At 35.4% G+C, this 18,326-nt stretch overlaps 1 pseudogene; it reads right to left on the bottom strand.

Moving 5' to 3' along the window:
* Window positions 1–6,743: 6,743 nt before the first annotated feature.
* On the bottom strand, window positions 6,744–17,801 carry LOC139012878 (large ribosomal subunit protein uL6 pseudogene; annotated as a pseudogene).
* Between the last annotated feature and the right edge of the window lie 525 nt (window positions 17,802–18,326).

Genomic DNA, 18,326 nt, shown 5'->3' with positions numbered 1-18,326 from the left:
TACCAAAACTAAATGAACAGAGGGAAGGGAAATTCAGTTTCAACCAGCTCTATCTTGTCCCTCAGAAAAATCTAAGAAGCAGCTGTGAAATTTACAAGTCACTGACCTAGGCCAGCTAAAAGACTGAGACTATATCATAGCACTAAAGAATACTTTACTTCCCCTCACATCTTACTACCATATTAGTAAAAGCCTACCTAAAGCATGTCTGACTATCAAGAAATACTAAAAGGCAAAAAACACAATTTGAAAACAAAGAGTGAGCATCAGAACCAGACAAGGCAGGGGTTTGGGAATTATCATCCCAGAAATTTTAAACTATTATAATTAGTATGCTAAGGGCTCTCATAGGTAAAATAGACATCATGTAAGCACAGATGGACAATGTTATAAGACTATTAAAACCCTTGCCTTTAGAAAATATGTACTAACATGGAATAAGTTACCAGTGCATAATGATAAGTAAAAGTAGTATACAAATATCTTTAGAGGGTTATTTGCATAATTTTGTGTAATTAAAATAATCAAAACCATGCAGATAATTTACAAGTACAAAAGTTTCTGATTAAGTAACATATCAAAATTATTTCACTGGACCAACCTGGGAGTGGTGAGTGAATAAGACATGTATTTTTATTTGAAAGGATTATTTTGAATGCAGCATGGATAGAGCCTAAAGGAATATAAACGTACGCACAAGGAAAACAATTAAGAGGCCACTGCCTGGCCAGTGTGGTTCACTGGTTGAGCATTGACCTAAGCACCAAGAGATCATTGGTTCAATTTTCAGTCTTAGTACATGCCCAGATTGTTGGCTTGATCCTCAGCAGCGGACATGCAAGAGGCAGCCAATCTATCAACATCGATGTTTCTATATCTCTCTCCCTCTCCCTTCCCCTCTCTCTAAAATCAATAAAAACATATATAAAGATGCTATTACACCAATATTGGAAGTTGCTGGAAATAGGATACTTGGTAGTACAATGGGGAAAAGTGGAAAAAAAATTCTCAAAATATTTGGAAGTTAAATCAATGGGATTTGATGAAGTGGAAGTAAGACAAGTCTATCAATTATGACTCATAGGTTTCTGTCTCCACTGAATAAAAAGGACATTGGAGACAGTACTGACTGCTTACTGTTATAACAAACATTTTGGGGGTGTTTCTTACTCCAGCACTCAGCAATAGGTCACAGTGTTGGTCACATTCTCCATGATTATGTATTTTCTACCTCCACCTATTTCTTCTCTAACTCTATCACTGGCTCCTCTCCTACTACAACAATTTTAGTTTTTCTAATCAGGGATCAAAATCTTCCTCTTATTATTCTAGGTCAGTGGCTTAAAAAGTTTTTGACTGTGGCCCATAGTAAAAAGTAAATTTTACATTGCAACCAAGCATACATATATGTGTTTACATATATTTGAAACCAAAGATTTTTGAAATATTCCTCTAAATTTAGTCATTATCAACAAGTTTAGTCTTTGACATGATTTGAAATCACTATTTGAGGTGTTCTTATCTACTACAATGATTTTCATTTTATCTATAAGCTGATTCAACCCAATTTTGAATTCCTTGTAAAAATCTCTCAAGTCCAAAATCATAAATTCTTCTGTGTTTTTTTTAACTTCATGTAAAAAAAATTACTGATATTTCAAATTCAAAGTCACTGAAATTGAGCCTTTCAAAAAAATAAAAAATCCTTGTCTCTGCACATTGTGCAGGCCAAGATCCAGGGTTCTTTCTAACAATATCTTTCTCACTCTTTTGTATGTTCAAACAATTTCCAGGTCTTGTCTATATTACCTATTTTTTATTTAAAAATTTTAGTAGTCACATTAAAAAGTAAAAAGAAACAGTTGAAATATCTTTTAATATATCCAACTAACATATTCTAAATATTTCAATATGTGATCCATATTAACTATTATTGAGATATTTTCTATTTTCTCATACCAAGTCTTTGAAATCAGTGCATAAATTACACTTACAGTACATCTTAATTTCGACTAGCCACACTTAAAATGTTCAAATAACCACATATGAATGGTAGCCAACATTTTGGATAGGACAGGTCTAGATCTTGTATTACTTGAAGACATGTTTTTCTCTTGATTCCCATTAATGGTATCTCTGAAACCTATAAAAGTTTCTCTGGATTACTGCATAAGTATTTTAGCTTCTAGACTAGACCAAAATAATATTTTTACCATATTGTAGCCAGATTGGATGTTTTAAAAAACAAAGTATTTATAGTATTTTCTCATCTTTAAAAGTCTTGAATGGTTCTATGTCTCTAGCAGCAGAAGTATTTAAAATGAAGATAATACCTTTCATGATCATATCCAGATTCGCCTCTCTCACCCAAAATATTGGCACTTTCCCAATGCCTTTAAATTATTGTTCCATAGATGCAGTATTTTTTATGGATTTTAATAACTTCCACTTGAAATGCTATTCCTCCTCCGTCATCACATACCGATCCTTCATGTATAGGGTAAATGCAACTCCTTCAAGAAAACTATTGCATTCCTTATAGATTGGAGAGTTCCCATCTTGCACTTCTTTCTTTTTTTAAATGTACTAGTAAATGTTTCATGGCATCGATGTAAAATGAACAATTAAAAGAAACAAACATTATTTTAATTAACATTTACCCAAAAAGCTACCAGGAAACAAATCTAGGGATGTAATTCAAATCTAGAATGAAGCTGTATAAATGCATTTACTAGGGCTCAAGATGTCCAGATAGACCCGGAATATGACATGTACGCAATATGTGTTACTTAGCCAATATGTGAAAAATATCTTTAAAAAATCCTACCCAAATTATTTTAATCTTTTTTTAGGTGAGATAATAGCCTTCCATCTTTAATTTATTTCTAACCTAAAACTATTACGGTATACTGAGTTTTAATAGTGTATTTACTTAATCACTTTCTCCTTAATATGTATGCTCCAGGAGGGGAGGGATATTTTCTTGTTCATCACTGAAACGTTCATATGTGGCAATGAATTACTGTAAGAAAGAAGAGAAAACAGTCTTTAAAATTTGAATGCTAAAATGAGTTATCAAAAATATGTCAAGTGATGACACTAAAATTTAAGATGCAGATTGAATCAGTTACTACTTTACCTTCAGATATTACTAAAATGCTTATGAAGGATTAGTGCAGTTTTAAAACTCCTAATTAAAACCCCTTTTTGATGCTCAATGACAAAATCAAATGATGAGAAAAACTGGTAAATATTAGGTAAAGAAAAATATATACAATAGGTATGTAAATACATATATTTATATGTATATATACACGTACATGATGTTGCTCAATCTATATAAGGTATATTGCAAATGAGACCATTGCATTATATTTTTAAAATAATAAGAGAAAAATAACTGGGTTCCACTCACAAAACATTACAAGCATAAAAAGAAAAACAGAATATACCATAACCTCAAAACATTTTCCAATTTGAGAAGGCACATGTTGGAGGCAGGATCAAGGGTTCACATTAAACATATAATGTTCTTCCTTTTCTTAATTTTGATTATTGTATTTCTCAGTTATAGAATTTTTGTTTGGTTCTTATACTTTCCAATTATCTGTTGAAAATCTCAATGTTACTCATATTTTATTGTGTGTATTAAACATGATTACTTTAATGTCTTTTTCTGACAACTCCATTATCTGGATCCCCTGTGGTTCTGTTTCAATTATCTATTGTTGTTATGGTTTAGAATCACATTGTCTTGTTTCCTGATATGTCTGGTTAGTTTTGATTGAGTGGTGGATATTGTGTATAAAAGTTGTAGAAATAATTTCGGGCCCAGACAATGTTATTTTCATCCACAGAGAATTTGCTTTGCATTTTCCAAGTGCCTGGGGAGAATCATTCTGAGAGAATTACAATCCAATTCAGAACTGAGATGAAGTAATGCTGAGCTTGAGTCTCTGTTAGATCATTTCTACTTCTGCTTCCCCCTTATTCCTAGAGAATAATTCTGTCTCAGTTCACAGAAAGCATGTTCATTAGCCAAACCACTTGGCCGCTCCTTGACTTTAACATCTAACCCCTCAAATATGAGGTTATCAAAATTGTTCCCCAACTTTTCAGATAATCAGTCCCCTTCAAAGTAGACAAGTATCTCCAGAGTAAAAGCAGACCCAAGTGCTGCTCATGTCCCTGAGTCACTAGCCTCTCCAAAATCTTGATCAAGTATTTCTTCACTTTCTTGGTATTTTTTTATGCCTTCATGTAGATGTCTATAACAATATCACTCTAGGTCTAGATCTATATTTATCCCACTTCTTAAAAATTTGCCTTTATTGTTGAAAGTATTACAGATGTCCCCTTTGTTTGTTTTTCCCATTGACCCTTTCCACCCCATACCCGCCCCTCCCAGGCTTTCACCACACTATTGTGTGCGTCCACGGGCTATGCATACTAATATATGCATATAAGTTCCTCCATTAGTCACTCCCCACCCAAACACCCACTCCTGCCTTCCCTCTATGCATGCTGTTACTTTCCAAATAAAACAGCAATTAACTATTAATATGAACAGCCATGAAGGCTCACAAAAAGCCACAGAAACCATAATTGCACTGAAATTTGTCAGTGTGTTCCATGCCTCAATGTCTCTGGATCTGTTTTGTTCATCCGAGTCCACATATGAGTGAGATCATGTGACATTTATCTTTCTCTGACTAGCTTATTTCACTTAACATAATAATTTCCAGGTTCATCCATGCGTTGCAAATGGTAAGAGTTCTTTCTTTTTTACAGTTGCATAGTATTCCATTGTGTATATGTACCACAGCTTTTTTGTTTTGTTAATCCTCACCTGAGGATATTTTTCCATTGATTTTTAGAGAGAGTGGAAAGGAGATGGAGAGACAGGGAGAAACATTGATGTGAGGATTGACTGGTTGCCTCCTGCATGTGCCTTGACCAGGACTGGGGTTCAAGCTACAACCTGTACATGCCCTTGACCAGAAACAAAGTCAGGACCCTTCAAACCAAGGGCTGATGCTCTATTATCCACTGAGCCAAACCAGCTAGAGCTACAACAGCTTCTTTATCCACTCATCTGCTGATGGGCATTTGGGCTGTTTCCAAAGCTTAGCTATCCCACTTTTCATTGGTCCTTAGCCAGACGATTAGTCTGGTTAGCACAGTTCACCATTCCTGGAAGCAGAAATCCCTGACCTAATCTTAAACAAAAAGTTATCCTTGGGAATCCTATAGGAATGGAGTTGACTCTGATTTCTTTGAGCATCTTTTTTGTTTTTTTGTTTTTTTTTTATTTATTTTTTTTTATTTTTATTTTTGTTTTCACTTAAAGTATTACAAAGGGTATTACATAAGTGTCCTTTCCCCCCCCCCCACCCTTGACAAACCCCTACCCTCCCTTACCCCCCAGTGTCTTATGTCCATTAGTTATGCTTATATGCATGCATACAAGTCCTTCGGTTGATCTCTTACTCCCCTCCCTCCTGCCCCCCAACTCTCTCTGGCCTTCCCACTGCAGTTTGACAATCAGTTTGAGGCAGCTCTGCCTCTGTATCTATTATTGTTCAAAAGTTTGTAATGGTCTTTATTATCCATGAATGAGTGAGATCATGTGGTATTTTTCCTTCATTGACTGGCTTGTTTCACTTAGCATAATGCTCTCCAGTTCCATCCATGATGTTGCAAATGGTAGGAGTTCCTTCTTTTTAACAGCAGCATAGTATTCCATCGTGTAGATGTACCACAGTTTTCTAATCCATTCATCTACTGATGGGCACTTAGGCTGTTTCCAGATCTTAGCTATGGTGAATTGTGCTGCTATGAACATCTGGTTACATATATCCTTTCTGATTGGTGTTTCTGGTTTCTTGGGATATATTCCTAGTAGTGGGATCACAGGGTCAAATGGGAGTTCCATTTCCAATTTTTTGAGGAACTCTTTGAGCATCTTTACATTTGCTTTTATCAGTTGCTTCTTGGCTTGGGACATATTTTCATCTTAATTTCTTAGCTTGTTGCTTTCTGGCCAACACAGTATAATTTCAAAATCAAAACATATTAGAGCCCTGACCGGTTTTGCTTAGTGGATAGAGCGTCGGCCTGCGGACTGAAGGGTCCCCGGTTTGATTCCGTTTAAGGGCATGTACCTTGGTTGCGGGCACATCCCCAGTAGGGGGTGTGCAGGAGGCAGCTGATCGATGTTTCTCTCTCATTGATGTTTCTGACTCTCTGTCCTTCTCCCTTCCTCTCTGCAAAAAATCAATAAAATATATTAAAAAAAAACATATTTGAATTTTAGGCCCTTAGTTACAATTTAATAGGTAATATATTTCCTCTGACCAGGAGTTTAGAGAGATGTAGAGAAAACCTTTGCTCTGCTGGAAGCTATAGATTAATTTCTAGTGTTTCAGTGTTTTGGTTCCTTCTTATTACCTTCTATACATTCAAACAAGGTCTTGTCCTGTCTCTATAGGATGGTTAAAAACAAAGCCCCTTGGTTATCAAACTGCAAATACTCTAGATTGGCCTACGAGGAATTTCAGACTTGCAACCTCTGTGATTTTAATTCTACCTTTCCTTTTTATTTATTTATTCTTTCAATACAAGGCTTTTATTGTACATCTTTATAGTTTCACAAACAAGTATGACAAATCATTCAGCATCTTGGTGTTCCTATAGCTGGGCAATTTAGATCTTATCCATCAGCCTGCTGAACTGTTCCTTTTTCAGAAACCTAGATACCATCCACAATTTTTCTGATATCCTTGTTTTTAACTGTTGTGGCTTGCTGAATCAACACAGCTGAATTTGATACAAGTTCAATGTCATTTCCTTCAAGAATCAACTCATCTTTCTGGGCTTGAGATACTGAACAAGCAACGCCTGACCTCATCCGAACTCTGCGGATGTATTTTTCGCCCAAGAAATTTCTAATTTCAACAAGAGAACCATTCTCCTGAATAACGATGTTGATGGGGAAGTGACCATACACAGACCTCATCTTGTAACGGAAGCCCAGTGTAACACCTTTGATCCTGTTCTGCACATGACTGCAGATAGTGTGAACTGTGGCCAGTTCCTGCATATCCCCCCGTTACCCCCCCCACACACACACACACCACCACCACCACCACTCCCTTTGTCAACCCGGAGCCTCTTCTTTTTCTTTCCAATGAGAATGAACTCTACCTTATTGTGGTTGAAGCCCCTCCGCAGGGTGCCTCTGGGGCCCTTCACAATAACTGTGTGTCCCTTCAGCATTATGCCCACATTCTCTGGGCTGTCCACAGTCTGATTGCTGAGAATGGTCTTCACCCTTGCAGTAGATACGGCAACGAGGAAGCCTCCACCTTTCCTTTTGACTCTCAGAGTTTTCCCGAGTTTCCTGAATACCCAAGTAATCCTTTAAGATGCTGTTTTGGTAAATGTTTTTCAGAATTCATACATATTTTGTAATGGCAGCTTCCCACCCCCCACCCCCCCCCCCAGATTAATCTGTCTGATATATTGCTACTAGAATTACAAGTCTAATAAAAATTTGTATGCATGCTATTACTTTCTGAATAAAACAGCAATTAACTATTCATATGAACAGCCATGAAGACTCACAAAAAGTCACAAAAACCATAACAGCACTAAAATGTAAGAATGTGCTATACTTTCACAGAAGAATCATATTGAGAACTTATCAGTGATCAATGAATGCTTTGGTCAAAAACTAGATTAGCAGGGTCCAACATGAAAACTTAGAATTAGATGAAACCCAACTCTTTTAAGACTCACTACTACTGAAACTTAGAGTTTATCAATAAGAAACAATGTTCGCTCCTTTCTCTGCGGGAGAGCCTCTCTAAGCCCCTCAGTCCACACTGATGCTGCCACTTCTCACCCCCTCCCAAGTCATCATGGGCACCTTCATCCCTTCACCCACTTAGAGCTACAGCTCCCAGGGTTAGACTAAATCGGTAATTAAGTAAGCCTCTGAGACAAGGGAAGCGCTCTTTTTCTTCTTTTTCTCAGAATAAAAGCTAGTCTTAAAGATGAAGTCTGAGAGTGTCCTGGATAAAGTTTATTTTGTCAATTGTATTTTTATGTATTCCTTTTGGTCAAAGTAGTAATATAAATTGCATTTTATTATACAGAAATACATTTTTCTCCCAGAGGTAACCAGTCAATGCAAGCAGGAAAAACTTCCTCCTTAGCCACTAAAGCTGTTTTTTATAAGGCTGCAAGGCCATGGGAATTTGTTAAGGGTATGTACACATCTAGGTTCTATAGCTTGAAGCTGAGAAGGATTTTATCCATGCCATGCTGAACATTAATGTTTTTAAAAGAGTTCACATTCTCCCTGTTGGCAAACATCCTTACTATATAAAACCATCTCATTTAAGATGAATAAATCATTAGCAACAGTAGAGAAAAGGAGAGAAAATTTTTCAATCTAAGAAAAAGAATTTCCTTTAAGAATGACAGACAAATTGTATACTTTAAAAAGCTTCCCGCCTCCCCCTCCCTCCCCCCCCCCCCCCCCCCCGGAAACAAAATGGAATAGTTGGAAAACATCTACTTTGTACAGCTAGCTATAGGGCACATACCAGCAGTGGATACTGTGAAACATGGAATTAAAGATGAGATTAAAAGACAATGGACTGAGTGAGTGCTCAGGGTACAGAAATGCAATGCAGTTCCAACAAATATATGGAAAGAATGACAAATACCTAAAATGGAACATCAGAATTAAGTTCTCCAATAGGAAAGTCCACAAAAAGGAGACTCAACGGTGGAGAGAAGTGAATGAGTGACAAGATGAAAAAGCTTCCAAGGAAAATGAAAATAAAATGGAATATACATAAGGAGGGCAAAGAGTGGAGACCTATCTGATGAACTTACAGGTGCTACTGAGGAAGAAGTAAGAACAAATGGAACAGCTGTAATGATCATAAGTATAATTATCATTTTTTTAAAAATGATTCCCGTGGAAGAAAATCTGCCTGCAGATATTTCTGTTCATACCATGCTATGAGACAGATAAAATTATTCCATGCCTAGGTTTAAATTAGAAATAGATATGCTATTAAAAACACACACTTAAATATAAACCAGTAGTAAATTTTAAATAGATAATAGAGAGAGAGGAATGAATATAGTGATAGATAGATGAAAGGAAGAAACAGTCTCCCTCTTACAGAAAATATAAAGAAAACAGTCTCTTAAGGAAAATTAAAAGGGAATAAAAATATTAGCTAATATGTATATTTGCTCTGTATCTCACTATATTCTAAGCACTTTGTATATAATCTCAATTCTTATTAAAATTACATAGACTGTTAATTCTCACAAGAACTCTGTGATATAGGTATTATCATTCCCTTTACTGTACAGAAGTCGATGTACAGGTTGCCCATCTTCACACAGCCAGAAAGTGGTGAAGCCAGAATTTAAAACCAAGCGAAATGTTTCAGAAAGTGTGCACTTAAGCACTGTGGCATATCATCTAAATTTATTTTAAGTGTCTTGATAGATATTTAAAACAAATAATTTATGATTTAAATGATGTTAAAAACAAATACATTTTGGTTAAAAAGTAAACATAATAATGGTTTTAACTTCCTAATAACTAACTGATTCTCAGATTGAGGTAAAAATATATATAACTGTATATTTCTTTTTTAGTCAGGACTCTTGTCTTCTAGTAACAGAAATCTAAATCAACATATGCAATCTTTATCGGCATATATCTTTGTAAAGTACAAGTGCTGTGATTGGTTTAAGATGTGATAGGATCCAGTGGTTCAAAAGAAGCCTTGAGACTCTATGGCTAGTCTTCTTTCACCTAAGTTTTTAGCACTGACATCATTCACTGGAAAGCTCTCTTCTTATGGTGATGGAAGATATAAACAAGCCACAATTAAATTTTAAAACTCTTACTACTGAGTGATGCACAGAGAAAGAAATAACTCTGATTGGCTCAACTACAGCTACAAATCCTTTTCTGAATCATCACTGTAGCCAGGTGTGTGGGAATCACAGAGCCATATCTGTGGCAGCCAAGGTGGAGTATGTAATAGCCCCATGAGCAAAGGAGGAAGCTTTTGCAAAAGGAAGAAACGAAAAGCAAACAAAAACCATAATAAATGTCCACCACAAGAGTACCAAAATGACATAAACATTTTAAAAGAAAAATAATGAGCAAAATGTATAACAAAAACGGGAATATTTAGATCAGAAAATAATTTCAATAAAAAGCACAAATATAACAAACATACTAATTAAAGTTAACTGCACAGTAAAAACATAACTGGTATAAGCCTCTATTAATTGAATAATATAACAAGTAAATATAGGTAGAAAATCTGTTAAGGAAAAAAATGATAAATTGAGAGAAACACTTTTAAAATATAAAATTTAAAATACAGTAATCATTCATTCTGTGTCAGATGAAGTAGAAGTATGAAGATCTGAAGAACATACAACACGATCAGTAAGGAAAAATGTTGATGTGTATTTTGACTTCTTAACCTCACATAGGAAATGTGACTTTAAATTTCCATGAAACATTTTCAGAAATTGGTCTAAACTGAAACACACAAATCAAAACAATCTCAAAATTTCCAAAAAATAATTTATATTGGCTAGAAATATAAATATTTATATTTATAAATATATATATTTATATTTTAATAGTTCCAAACACTTGGAAATTTAAAAAATCCTCTTGAATTAATTATTGAGCCCAATAAGATAAAAAGATTACTTTAATTATAATTTTTTTAGGATTCAATGAGTTGGAAATAGTTATATGAATATATTGTCAATGAATCCCATTATTTTAAAATTAATTACAATAATTGTTTATTCATATTTAAAATTAATGACTAATTCAATATAAAATACTTTTAAATGATTGTTTTGAACTTAAAATCTACTTTAGTCAACTTAGTTGTGTATTTAAAGCCCCAACTCATTTTATTCCATACCATGTCTTCCAATTTGACAAAAAATATATATCTCTTTCTTCATATTTACATTTTTTCAGAAATTGGATTTTGATTAGAAGGTATCATACATGATTTAAAGGTCAATAAAACTTGATTAAAATGATGTATGCAATATGACTATCTTTTTTTTTTTTTAAATATATTTTATTGATTTTTTACAGAGAGGAAGGGAGAGAGATAGAGAGTCAGAAACATCGATGAGAGAGAAACATCGATCAGCTGCCTCCTGCACACCCCCACTGGGGATGTGCCCGCAACCCAGGTACATGCCCTTGACCGGAATCGAACCTGGGACCTTTCAGTCCGCAGGCCGACGCTCTAGCCACTGAGCCAAACCGGTTTCGGCAATATGACTATCTTTTAATTGAATTTTTTAGTAATGATTAACTAACATAAAGACGATGGGGGGAATGATTGAGAGTTGTCTCCAACTTTAGCACATTTAAGATAATCTTTATTCTTAGATACTGATGCTATTACTCTCTTAAGTATCTCTAAATTCCTAAATAGAATGAATTTCCCAAATGAATTTGGCAGGCCCTGTAACTACTAGAGGGCAGTAAAGTCTTGTCCTATGCCCAGATCGCCAGTACAATTAGCTCCTTGCAAAACCACATGGAGTAACTGTATGATGCAACTCTAGCTTCATTTTCTGCCAAATAGTATTCTGGGAAACCTATTTGGTTCTAATATTTGCATTTTAAAACAAAATCCAATCACTTAACCATCCCAATCAATAAACACTAATTAGCAAGCTAATCATTGTAATTAGGTTACACATGGGGTTTGAATGGTATATTCCTTTTTAAATATCAGATATTATCACTCTTGCTATAACACACTCTACTGAAATTGTTTTAGGACTTTCTTGAAAAGAGTCATTCAAATGTTAAATAACTGCTTTGTTTAAGATATCACATGACACATATTTACTATAAAATCATGTATCTAGCAAACTTCAATGTTATTCATGGTAAAGAAATACCCAAAATAGAAGTGTGGTGCTCTCAGGAATATGTAAAAATGATTTAGTTGCCTAGCAACACCCCACCCCCAATAGAAAATGAGGAACTTTGTATACTCTGTAGCCATTTTTTTTTTTTTTTAATGTTATTTCTGTGGTGCAGCATATTAGATCAGCGTGCCTTGTGAACAGGATTTTCACAGTCAGGAGATGTGACTGTGTTTAAGATTCCTTTTTCCAGTCACTAGTTCATTGTCAGTGGCAGCTACAGAGCAGCTTTATGTGCATTCAGAGACCGCCAGGAAATTAGTTCTGCATGACTGAGTCAGCACTGTAGCTCAGAGCAAGAGGATCACCCATTTCCTTAAGCAATTGTTTGTTCCTTGTTGTGATAACAATATTAAATATCATAATTCCAGGGTACAAAAATATAGCCACACCATTATAATTCATGTAAAAATCAAGTCACCCCTAAAAGAGTGACCAATAATATAAACTTCTCAATGTTTAATTGTAATTTGTGAGGCTGGGCTTTTTTCGTTGATAGCTGTTTATAGCTTAGTTAGTGTCTTCAATCTTCTAAACTACATGAGACAGTGAAGTACAATGTCAGTGAAATGAATTCAGGGAAAATGAACATTTAAAACTAGCAACAGCTGAAATGCAACTGATCTTTAAAATTAAGTCAAATGTTTTTGTTTCTATGGTTTTCAAGGGGAAAAAATAGCATGGCATTAATTAGTTACTAGGCTACATTCCAAAGCAAATTTATATTGTTCCAATGTGCTTCAATACTACCCATGCCTGTCCACGTGTGGCCCTCGCACATCCATTCCCAAAATCACTCTTCACTTTTGTTCTTTCGGTAATAAGGCAATATAAAATACTAGAGGCCTGGTGCACGAAATCCGTGCATGGGTAGGGTCCCTAGGCCTGGCTGGCAACCAGGGCTGATCTGTGGGGCAAATGGCAGGGCGATTGGGGGGCCCTGCTCACACCTACCTTGGCTGGCCTGGGGCTTGCAGGCTGGAGGCAGTTCCTGCATTGAGCATCTGCCCCCTGATGGTCAGTGTGTGTCATAGAGACCGGTCTTTCCACTGGTCATTCTGCATTTGGTCGATGTACATATTATGCTTTTATTATATAGGATTCCTTTATCCTGTCCTATAGGTTAGACCAGGGGTGGGCAAACTTTTTGACTCGAGGGCCACAATGGGTTCTTAAACTGGACCGGAGGGCCGGAACAAAAGCATGGATGGAGTGTTTGTGTGAACTAATATAAATTCAAAGTAAACATCATTACATAAAAGGGTACGGTCTTTTTTTTTTTAGTTTTATTCATTTCAAACGGGCCGGATCTGGCCCATGGGCCGTAGTTTGCCCACGGCTGGGTTAGACACTATTTTCTAATTAAACTCTAGGTTGTTTAGTGCCTTTGCATATTCTTTAAGATTGAAATGGATTCTTTTCCCCATTGCTACACACCATATAAGCAAATGCAAGAATACAAGTGATCTCTTGGTTTTGTTGATGCATTTCCTAATCATATATCAAAATATATATGTAATCCCAAATTATTATACACCCCTACACACACACACACACACACACACACACACACACACACACCTTTCAGTGTGAGCAAGTTGTCCTTGCATGAATCCAAAGGTATAGCTCATTTAGAATTTAAGGCCTAAGGGTTTTCTGAGGGAAGTTCTCTGTATTTCAAGGCAGGATTCCTATTTTCTGTCCCTCAGTGTACACTATGCAGTAATCCCCCTGTATCCACAGGGATAAGTCCCAAGACCCTCAGTGTATGCCTAAAACCATAGGTAGTATGGAACCCTAGATATACTATGTTTTCTCCTGTATAAACATACACTTCACAGCTTCTGTTGGGCATATCCAAATTGCAGCACCACTGCTCTTGCACTTTGGGCCAATATTAAGTAAAGTAAGGGTTACTTGAGCACAAGCACTGCAATACCCAGACAGTCTATCTGCTAACCAAGATGGCTACTGAGTGACTAATGGGCAGGTAGTGTCCTTACAAAGCGGACATGGATAAAGAGATGAATTACGGCCCATGTGGACAAGAGTGGGATAGCAAGAGATTTCATCACAATACTCAGAATGGTGCGCAATTTAAAACGTGTGAATTGTTTCTCTCTGAAATTTCCCATTTAATATTTTCAGATCACACTTGTAACTGAAACTGTAGAAGGCAAAACAGCAGATAAGGGGGGAGGCTACTGTACATATTTATACATTTATATTGACATATGCCTCTTTTCAGAATTTCAACAAAATTATTAGTTGCCACTTTTTAGACCTGGGAAACTAGTATGAAACTATAATCTGGAAATTGGCTACGAAATTTAATTCAAGAGAAATTTATGAAGCACTGACTCTATGGCTCGAACTTTGCCATGGTGAATAGAGAAGTATCTGACACAGTTCTTAGCTTGAACCTTGTCTTTTAAAAACGTGAAAGATACCATTTTCCCATCTGTCATAATTTTTGGTTGAAAAAATATATGAACATGTCAAACAAAATCAATTTGAAAAATTTTCTAATAGCATGGAGAATAGTACAGAACTTCTGCATACCATATTTTTCAAACTGATCAAATTCTATTTTATGATGAAATGACAGACTTTCTAACTCAGGAGAATCAAGAGATGTAAGAGATTGATTCTACTGAGACACACACGAATACCAGCAACAATGGGGAATCTGGTTTACTATCCATTGTTTTCACTGATGTTAGAAATGGAGTAGTCTCATAAATAAATGTTAATATATTAGCTCAAGGAAGACAGAAAATTATCCCTCTTAAGTTCAGTTATTTATTTTGAGATTGATAAATGGCCAAGTAGCATAAAGCTGTATTGTAGCAATCACAAGACAAGATGCAGCAAACACCAAACTAAGCAACTGGGAGAGATTAGTATGAGACAACTAAAGTCCGACAAGAAGATCAAGGTAAAAGAGCAAAATAAAAGTCAACAGGGTTTTACAACTTGTGCTACTTTCTAAAAAAAAGTTGAGTCCTAATCTTTGGTTCATGTTTTCAAGATATCTTAAAGCAACACCCCTGAATCTACCAGAAACAAGAAAAGTTAAGAACTAAACGGCATCACAATTTCACTTAGTGAAAAATATAAAACTTGGTCAAAAATACTGGGACCACTAGCCCACAAAAAACAAACAATAACAAAAAAACAATTTATTACAGTACCTGATGAGTGTTACCCTTGTGGTGATAGTGTTAGGCTGTGTAAAAAGAAATAGTTACCCTCAAGATCATTCCATATTTTAATCTGCTTGTGAATATAAAGCTGGAATGTGAAGGTAGAACGGGAATATCATCATAGTATGTAGGTCATGTTTTGCACAAAGGACGCTTGTCTGAGTGGGTGATTGAGAGTTAAAATCTACCCTCACGCTGCTCTTAGAGGTATCAGTCCTGGCCTACTGTGTTGACCTAGAAGGAAGAGGCATCTTTTAAAACATATTTTGTTAAACTCTGATCAGCCTTTGCTCACCCATGAAAAATTTTCCCTTTTCATTTGTGTTTTCTTGGCCATTCCTGCCATTATGTAACAAGGAGAGAGCAGCACTTTGTAATATACGTTTATACATGTTTTTTTTTTCTTCTGGCATTTATTGTAAGAAGAAAAAGCATGGATGCATAATTTTTATCTTTGCATAATTTGTTCATAATTTATCTTTTCATATTTTTCTTTTCACATTGAAGTTATTTCAGGGAAGAAGGGCAAGGGAGAGAGAGATAGAAACATCAATGATGAGAGAGAATCATTGATTGGCTGCCTCGTGCACGCCCTCCACTCCGGGGTTGAGCCCACAAACCCACCAAGTGCCCTGACTGGGAATGCACTGTAACGTCCTGGTTCATAGGTCGATGCTCAACCAGTGAGCAACACCAGCTGGTTATTTATTTATTTATTTAAATCAAACCCTGTTCAGTTTACCCAGCCCTAACACGATAATTATACTTAAAAAAAGAATTATATTTTCTAACAATGAAGAACTGATTCTATTTTGTATCTGTTAATAGATATTAAAATAAATACTTTGATTTCTGCCTTATTTTAAAGTTACTATTTTTTTCTAGTTAAGAAAAAGAACTAGTCATATTTTTAAAATGGAGATGTCCCTATTAGCTGCAAAATTTTATTTTCTGGGTAAGACTACAGAATTCTTGGGAAAAGGAAACAAAAATAGCTATTAGTACATGCAATCTAATGGTGTATTATTTCATATCATGAGTCAGTTGATGCTCTGAATTTGAGGCATTATACTAAGAACTGTTCAAAATTTAAACTTAAAAATGTCTCTAAGCTCATTAGAAGCTGAAAAATGACGTCATAAGTATCTCTACCAAAGCAATTATGTGACATTTGCAGACATGATTTACTTTCCAAAAAACATAATCCCAATTATAATTTTGAAGCCCTGCCTGAGAATGAAAAGATTGTAGGGATAAGATGGGAATTTGTTGAGAAAAAGGAAAAATAAAAGGTGCAGGGTAGTCTGCAGCAGATGGGGGTAGATGATTAAGGGTTGATTTCTTACAAAGAGAAAAATAAAAGCAAAAATAAAGAAGAGACAAGGCATCTTCGAGTACACACAGATACGCATTTGATAGTCATTTTACCTTAATTGTGTTTCATCTGTAGTCATAGCTCACAGTCAACATCCGTTTGAAGGCTCAGCACATAACGATTTGCAATTCTACCCTGATCCTTTCCTATGCTTTGGTTGAGTATCTCATACAAATACTACCCATGCTTATGAATTCCCTTCTGTCTCTTTAGGAGCAAGAACTGCTAATAAGACAATCTTTTTGTTTGGTGTTACTTCCTGCTTCCTACCATGGTCAACCCAGCCTCCCAATGACTTCTGTCGGAGACTGGGATCCAGAAGTCCACAAAGGATTGTTCACGAAAGCAATGAAAGTTCAGAGATCAAACTAGCCTGTGCTGAGACCGCCAGGAGATTTACTGTCTGTTGCAGCCTTGTGCTTTGGCCCAGAACCATTCCTATTGCCATTTGAGCTTATTGCAATATTATACCCACAACATAGTAACACAATGTATATTTTTCAGCTTCATTAACAAGAAAAATACATAATACCTTGGAGGAACATACACAGTATAATATAAGAAATGAGCACAATGTTGAAGTTATAAAGAAAAAAAGAGTCCCTTTGATCCCTGCTAACTCAAAAAAAAAAAAAAAAAGGAAATAGAGAGTATATTGATTTTAATATTTTTGTGCATAAAAGGAATACCTAAATGGACAACAGTCATTTGAGTTATGTTGATCATGTATGAAAGTGTATTTTGAATTTGGTCAAATAGAAATTAATGGGTTCAATTATCGTATTTACATATCTATGGGAATATGCATTAGGTAGATCAGCTCTGTAATGGGGTGTTTCCGAAATAGATATTTACTTGCTTAATTTATATTTGTGAAGATCAACTGTTATTTCAAATTGGAGATTTGGTTTTGTAGATCTATAACAGAAATGGGGGCCAAAAAAATAACATTAAAAATGAAGCGAGACTTGCAATGGGTCTTCAAGTTCATAAGATTCCGAAAGGTTTTAGTGGCCATCTCCATCTTGACGAACTGTAATTTATAGAGTTTATTTGCATTTTCTAGAGCAATATCATAAGTTACCCAGTTGTATTTTTCCTCCTTCAGGTTTCTAAATGCTCAAAACCAACCTTTTCTTTCCTCTGCAGAATCTTGATACTCCATCTGGAAAGTCCTCTGAGTTTTCATCCATTATCTGAATGAACCGTGGAAATAATTCCTTGTTTTATCTTTGGTAAGTGCACTAATGGACATGTGATAGACTCATAACCCTTGAAGGTAATGGTGTGAAACTGCTCCAAAACTGGCTAGAAAAACAGAGATCCCATTTCTGATCCCCTGATGGTTGCAAATCATACACGTTTTCTGTTAGAGAGCAAAACAGTCCCTCAAAGAATAGCCCTTATGTTTTACTCTGAAAAAGATAAGAATTCTGAAATATTATATTTAAAAATAACTTTCTAACCAAATACTTGCAAAACTATTTGAATCTAAATATTGGGCGATTATTTAGACAAATCAGAGCTTTTACTCTAGTCATAAAACTTTCAGATAATGATTATAATAGAAATACCTTATGTAACACACAAAGAAAAAATCTCACTAATGTGTTTTATGCATATTTCAATGTGCCCAAAACATGCCAGCAAGGTTGGTGTCTCTATTATATCTCTATTTCAGATACATATAAAATTAGTCTCTTGCTTGGTATCTTGCT

The sequence above is a fragment of the Myotis yumanensis genome, unplaced genomic scaffold (assembly GCF_028538775.1).
Source record: "Myotis yumanensis isolate MYYU_CA2020_CCGP unplaced genomic scaffold, mMyoYum1.0.hap1 SCAF_6, whole genome shotgun sequence".
Classification (NCBI taxonomy): Eukaryota; Metazoa; Chordata; class Mammalia; order Chiroptera; family Vespertilionidae; genus Myotis; species Myotis yumanensis.
The sequence above is the reverse complement of the archived record's forward strand: the minus strand, read 5'-3'. Positions and strand labels throughout refer to the sequence as shown.